The sequence below is a fragment of the Mus pahari genome, chromosome 4 (assembly GCF_900095145.1).
Source record: "Mus pahari chromosome 4, PAHARI_EIJ_v1.1, whole genome shotgun sequence".
Taxonomy (NCBI): domain Eukaryota; kingdom Metazoa; phylum Chordata; class Mammalia; order Rodentia; family Muridae; genus Mus; species Mus pahari.
Genome location: NC_034593.1, coordinates 139,362,739 through 139,369,218, shown reverse-complemented (window position 1 = coordinate 139,369,218; position 6,480 = coordinate 139,362,739).

Genomic DNA, 6,480 nt, shown 5'->3' with positions numbered 1-6,480 from the left:
AACTATGATGACCCAGTTCAGATCCCAAGAAGCCGCCTGGGCAACACCAAAAAAAAAAAAAAAAAAAAAAAAAAGAGTTGAGCACAGTTATTTGACAGGTCCCTAACACTATGTCTGGCGGGTGGCAGAAACAGGATCACTAGGGCGTGCTGGCTACCCTGTCTAGCTATAGAGTGAGTGCCTGTCTCAAGAGTAAGGCAGAGACTGGTATAGCACAATACCTGAGGTCTTTTGGCCTCTGCATATGTGGATTTATACACATATGCGAATTTTAAATAAGTTAACAAATATGTCCTTGGAACGGTAGAGAACAGCATTTTAACCAGTGTCTTGAGACTGGAGGTAGCCAAACATACACAGGGAGAAGTTAATTTGGGGTTCTTTTGTTCCTTGTTCGAGATAAGGTCTCACTATTGTAGCCCTGGCTTTCTTAGAATTCAATATATAGACCAGGCTATCCTGAACTCAAAGGAATCCATCCTATGAAAGCTGTTTCCTTGCCCTGTTAGTTCTGAACCACCAAACCATTTTTTTTGAGATGAAGCTACTTGATTCACGGTTCACTATCTGCTTAAATAAACAAAAATCTTAAAATGTCAAAGAGCTTTTTTTCCCAGCCATGTTATAAATCAAAACCAGGGTCTCCTATATAAGCAAGTAGCTATATCCTGATAAGGTAACAAAGTTTATAGTCTACCAGAACTATTATCAGCTTTGTAATTCAAGGTAGGACCATATTTCTTTTTTTCTTATTGCAAAAATATTTTAATACAATCATAGTACAATTATAAAGTCATATTTCTAATCCATTGAATATGGATTATAAATAATATTCATAAATATTAATAAAAATTATCAATATTAATAATTTAAAAATATTAATATTAATATTAATAATTAAAATATTATAAAATATTAATAAAACCTATCTCACATTTACACACATGTATTTTGATCATATTTGCTTGGTATTTTACATATTCAACATCTAGTTCTTTTTTTTTTTTTTTTTTTTTTTTTTTTGGTTTTTTCGAGATAAGGTTCCTCTGTATAGCCCTGGCTGTCCTGGAACTCACTTTGTAGACCAGGCTGGCCTTGAACTCAGAAATCTGCCTGCCTCTGCCTCCCGAGTGCTGGGATTAAAGGCATGCGCCACCACGCCTGGCTCAACATCTAGTTCTTAAAGATGAGTTCTAGTCTTGCTAAGGAATTCTAGCTGTATTGCTAAGGAGGTAGAATATAAATAAATCTTTTTTTTATCTGAACTTTATTAGAAATTATCTTTTAAAATGACATAATTTGAGTCCTAAAATGAACAGTTAAATAATTTGAGAGGATTTTGAAATGATCATAAAACTAATTTTAAAAAAGGCCTACATTTCCAGAGGATCATGCCTTAAAATATTAAGTACCTGTGGTTTCACATATTCAATGTGTAGAACTCAAATCATCTTGGTTTTGTAATCAGGACCTCTACTATTCCTTTATAACATTTCTTCCTGGAGAAAAATCATTTGGAAACGAGAGCTTTACCAAAGAAATCCTTAAGTAAAGACTGGTGGACATGAGATTTAAGACTCGAGATAATAGTTTTGTTTTTTGTAGAATTTTATTTTTTCATGATACTTTTATTTATAACTATGATCATTCTGGAATTTGCTTTCTGATTCTCTTTATGCTTTTGTATTTTTTTATTAGTTGGTTTCATTTCATTTTGAAAATATATTTAAAGAGATACATACTTGAGAGAAAACTGGAATTGAACTTTTTACACAAAGACTTTGGAGTTACTGTTTTTCTATGATTATCATAGGCATTTCTAGTTGTAGCAACTAAGGATATACAGACTTCCTCAGAATCAAATGTAGTCCTTGTCTTCATTTTATTTCTTCTTTTCAAGGCAGGATCTTGTGTGGCCCAGGTTGACCTTAAACTTGATATTGATTTGATAATTGACCTATAGTAGGTATGCAGTTATTCTTCAGTTTTTCAATCCCATAAAAGAGCTGGGCATGCCCAATAAACAATAAAAATGCCACCCTTGCAAAGATACTCTTAGTGCATAGATGTCAGTGAAATCATGAGTCACTGTGCCTCCTGCATTTCCTTTCATCCAGTTATTTCCAGTAGTTTAAGTAGTCCAGGTCTGTAGTTCATTAGAAATTGGAATAAAGATTGGGATAGGAAAAACCTAATGAGCAGATAGGTCATTTGTCTAGCAAGCATTTAACTCCTAGCGTAAGTTACAGTACTTAGAATAAATTCATGAATGTTCATTGTAGTCATCTCAATTCGTAGACTTTGTTTTTAACCCCGAGTAAACAGCTTAGTCCTGACCAAGTCACAAGTAGAGACTTTCTGTTAGATCAGATAGTATTGAGTGCACCTGGCAGTGCTGGCCCCAACTCTACATGCTAAAGCGCTAGTTCTTTGTTTATGGTCCTATTCTCTCTATATAGAGTAACAACTCTTAGGGCACTGTTTCTGTTGTTGTCAGTAGGCCTTTATTAACAGAATCAGAGCATACATGTAATGAACTTGACTTTACCCTCAAATGTCTTATTCTTAAATTCTCTTTGATTAGTAACACTTGCACACACCTTTGTTCAGCCCAGAAACCAACATCTGATACCAGTCCTAATGTGCACACCTAGCTGTTTGGAAAATTGTGCAGAATCTATTTAAAATTTCCCCTTTGTCTCTATAGCATCCACATCTTACTTTAAGTCCTGTAGTTCACCATTTCTGTTCATTCATTCAGCAGAAGTTTATCTGTGTTATGCAAAAGGTCTTGTTCAGGTAGGGAAGACAGGAGTGGGAAAGGAAGGAAGAGAAAGGGAGGGAGACCCCCTCTGGGAGATCACAGTCTAGTGGAAAATGCATACATTTATGAAGGGTGAGAGTTGATATCTAGTGATAAGTGTGGAGTAGTAGCCCAACCTCAGCCAGGGTCCACAGCAGCACAGCTCTCAGAGGCTGGGGCTCAAAGCAGAGATTAAGCTATGTGGAGAGTTTCTGGAGTAAAAGATACACTTTTGTTATACATAACAAATACATCAGAGGCATACCATTTGGTGCAGGTGTTTCCAATAATGCTGTTGCTCTGAAGCCTCTTTTCTTATCTTTTCTTACCATAGTTCTTTAGTGGCACATCATTATACAGTTAATCCTCATTTGTTGCCAATTCTATATTTATGAATGTGCCTACTTCACAAAATTTATTTTCATCCCCAGATCAATTTTCTAGATGATTTGGGGTCATTTGAAGATGCACACATGCAGAGCAGCACCGGCTTCAAGTTGGACACATAGGACTTTGCGTTCTTTTAAAAATGTATTCACTTAATTTCTGAGTCTGCACACATGCGAGAGGTTAAAATGGGGTTCTTCCTTTTCTTTTTCATTCTTTCTTTTCTTTTTTGCTTTTTTTTTTTTGGGGGGGGGGGTTTCTCTGTGTAGCCCTGGCTGTCCTGGAACTCACTCTGTAGACCAGGCTGACCTCGAACTCAGAAATCCGCCTGCTGGCGTGGTGGCGCACGCCTTTAATCCCAGCACTCGGGAGGCAGAGGCAGGCGGATTTCTGAGTTCGAGGCCAGCCNGGTCTACAAAGTGAGTTCCAGGACAGCCAGAACTACACAGAACTATACCCGGCTTAGTATGGCATTCTTGTTGTTGTTTTTGCACTTTTGTTGATTTTTTTTTAAATCAATTTCACCATTAAATGGATCCCTAGCACAATGCTGAAGTGCTTATGTTTCTAAGTATAAGAAGCTATGATATACCTAATAGAGAAAATACGTGTTAGGTAAGTTCATTCAGGCATGAGTTATAACGCTTTTGGCTATGAGTTAATATTGTTGTAAGTCAACAATTTAAAATAGAAATCTTTAAGTAGGAGTACATATAAAAAAGAAGTTATGTGTTGGGGTGGTTGATGAAAATATGACCAGAGGGGCTGGTGAGATGGCTCAGCGGTAAGAGCACCCGACTGCTCTTCCAAAGGTCCTGAGTTCAAATCCCAGCAACCACATGGTGGCTCACAACCATCTGTAACAAGATCTGACTCCCTCTTCTGGGGTGTCTGAAGACAGCTACAGTGTACTTGCATATAATAAATAAATCTTTAAAAAAAAAAAAAAAAGAAAATATGACCAGAGGCTAGCAGGAACCTTATTTCCCTAGGAATAATGATTCAGAATTTGCTAACTCAGCATCTGCCACAGTTAAAGAAAGTAAATTTGATTTGGGGGAAATGGCTAGTCATTTATGGTCAGGATTGATGAGTTAGATATAAATGATCAAACTGACCAAAGAAGTAATGATTATGAAACAGTCTGAGCATTTTACATATACACTACCTTTTGAGAACAGATTAGCTTATACCCCAAGTATTCCTGTATATATTCTATATCCCTCTTGGTAGGCATTACCAGGTCGAGAGTCAGTCTACAAATTGTATTTTTAACATTAGTCAAGAAAAAAGATGTCGACTTTTACTTTATATGAGGGTTTATAATATAAAGTATAAAAGGAATTTTGCAAAAAGGTTTTTTTTTTGTTTAGTGCTTTTAAAAAGTCCTTTTATGAGGAATATCTTGTGAATTGTGGGAGTCATTTTCCATTAATGTCCAGTCAGTACATATTTTAGGCATTATCAGCCATCAGCCCTGGATTTAACTTTCTACCACTGTCTGGTGAGAGGAATGATAGACGGTCAGTTCGTTATGTATTTACTACTGTGGAAATCTGTGGGCCAGTGGCTGTGTGCCTTCTATTCTGTTTATCCTTCACAATGCAGACAATGATCTAATCTAGTGGGGTACCATAAGTGTTATATTGATAAACTGACTTAGTCCAGCTAACAGAAAGACTGCATGTTTAATTTTTTATTGTGTGCACGTGCTTGCATGATGTTGGAGGTCAGAGAACAGTTTTGGGAGGGTGCTTTTCCCACCGTGTGAGTCCTGGGGACTGAACTCAGGTCATCAGGCTTGGCTGCAACCACCTTTACCTGAGTCATCTTATTGGCCCAAGAAAGACTATATTTTAAAATCATTTATGCCATTACTATTTCAATTATTTTTGGCATCTTAATTTTTTGAATCTGTGCCCTCTGTAGGTGAGAACAGTAGTTTGAACTTATTATAGTTGGAATTACGCATTCAGTCATCCAGTTTTATAGCAGTTAGTGAATACTCTAGGATAGGTTTGCTCACTTTTATAAATATCGTAGTACCTCTGGTAGCTATCATAAGTCTGAATTGTGGCTAAGTCTCCTTTGTAGCATCAGTTTGATTATGTGGGCATGGATGTAATGTGATTTTTAGTAAAATTTGGTAATATAATGAAATTATTTTATAGCTGCAAATAGTTAGCAAGCTAACCATCCTGCTGGGTAGTTAGTGGGTCACAGTGCTGGGCAAGAGCCACATGCTCCCATGGAGCGGCCCATGTCCTCTCCCTGCCTCTCCTTATGTGATAAAGGCTTCTTTCTTTGTACTATATACTACTTCTCTTAGAAGTACACCAGCACGCACACACACACACACACACACACACACACACACCCCACTGTCTGGTTTTTCAAGATAGGGTTTCCCTCTGTATCCCAGGCTGTCCTTGAACTCACAAAGATTCACCTGCCTCTGCCTCTGCCTCTGCCTCCAGAATGCTGGGATTAAAGGTATACTCCGACCAGTGACATTTTTTTTTTTTTTTTTTGCCTGTTTATGAGGAAAAACCTCTAGAATTGAAGAAAGTTAAAACTGTGCCTACTTGTTTCTTAGTGTTAATTTACTTTGAACATCATGTGCGTATTTCTTGTCTGAGCATGTGTAGTTACATTGTTTGTTTTATTTTATTTTGTTTAGCTTGTAATTTCGTCTCTCTCCACCCCCAACTCTACCTTGCCCCAGATAGACTGAACTCAGGACCTTGTTCTTGCAAACAAGTGCTCATGCTAAAATCACTGGGCTAAAATCCTCAACCTTTGAGCATGTGTAAAACAAGCATTACCACTACCTTTGAACCTGTCATCCTTTTCTTAAACAAATGATATGAAATGCTTTTTATGATGGAAAAATGATTCTTTATATTCTCCTAAGAGAATTTCCCAAGTATGTATGTGAGATAATGTGTGTGAGAGCGATAGACTTAAGTTCATAGGCTATGAGTCTGAAAACTGGTTATCAGAACTCAATAGCCCTGCACTGTCTGCCTCAGCCGTCACATGAGCATGGTGGAAGAGGTGCTGTGTGAATGTGGATACACACTGATTTCCAAGGGTTAGTCCCCCAAAGCGTGGAAAGTGTCTTGTTGGTAATTTGTATGCTGATTTTTTTCCCAGTGATTTTTTTTTTAATATAGTGTTATAAGCACATATCAGTGAATCAAGACACATTTAAAGTAGTCTAGAAATCCCAGTTTCTTTTGACCACATAAGTTGGTCTTGAAAATAAGTGTGTGTGTGTGTGTGTGTGT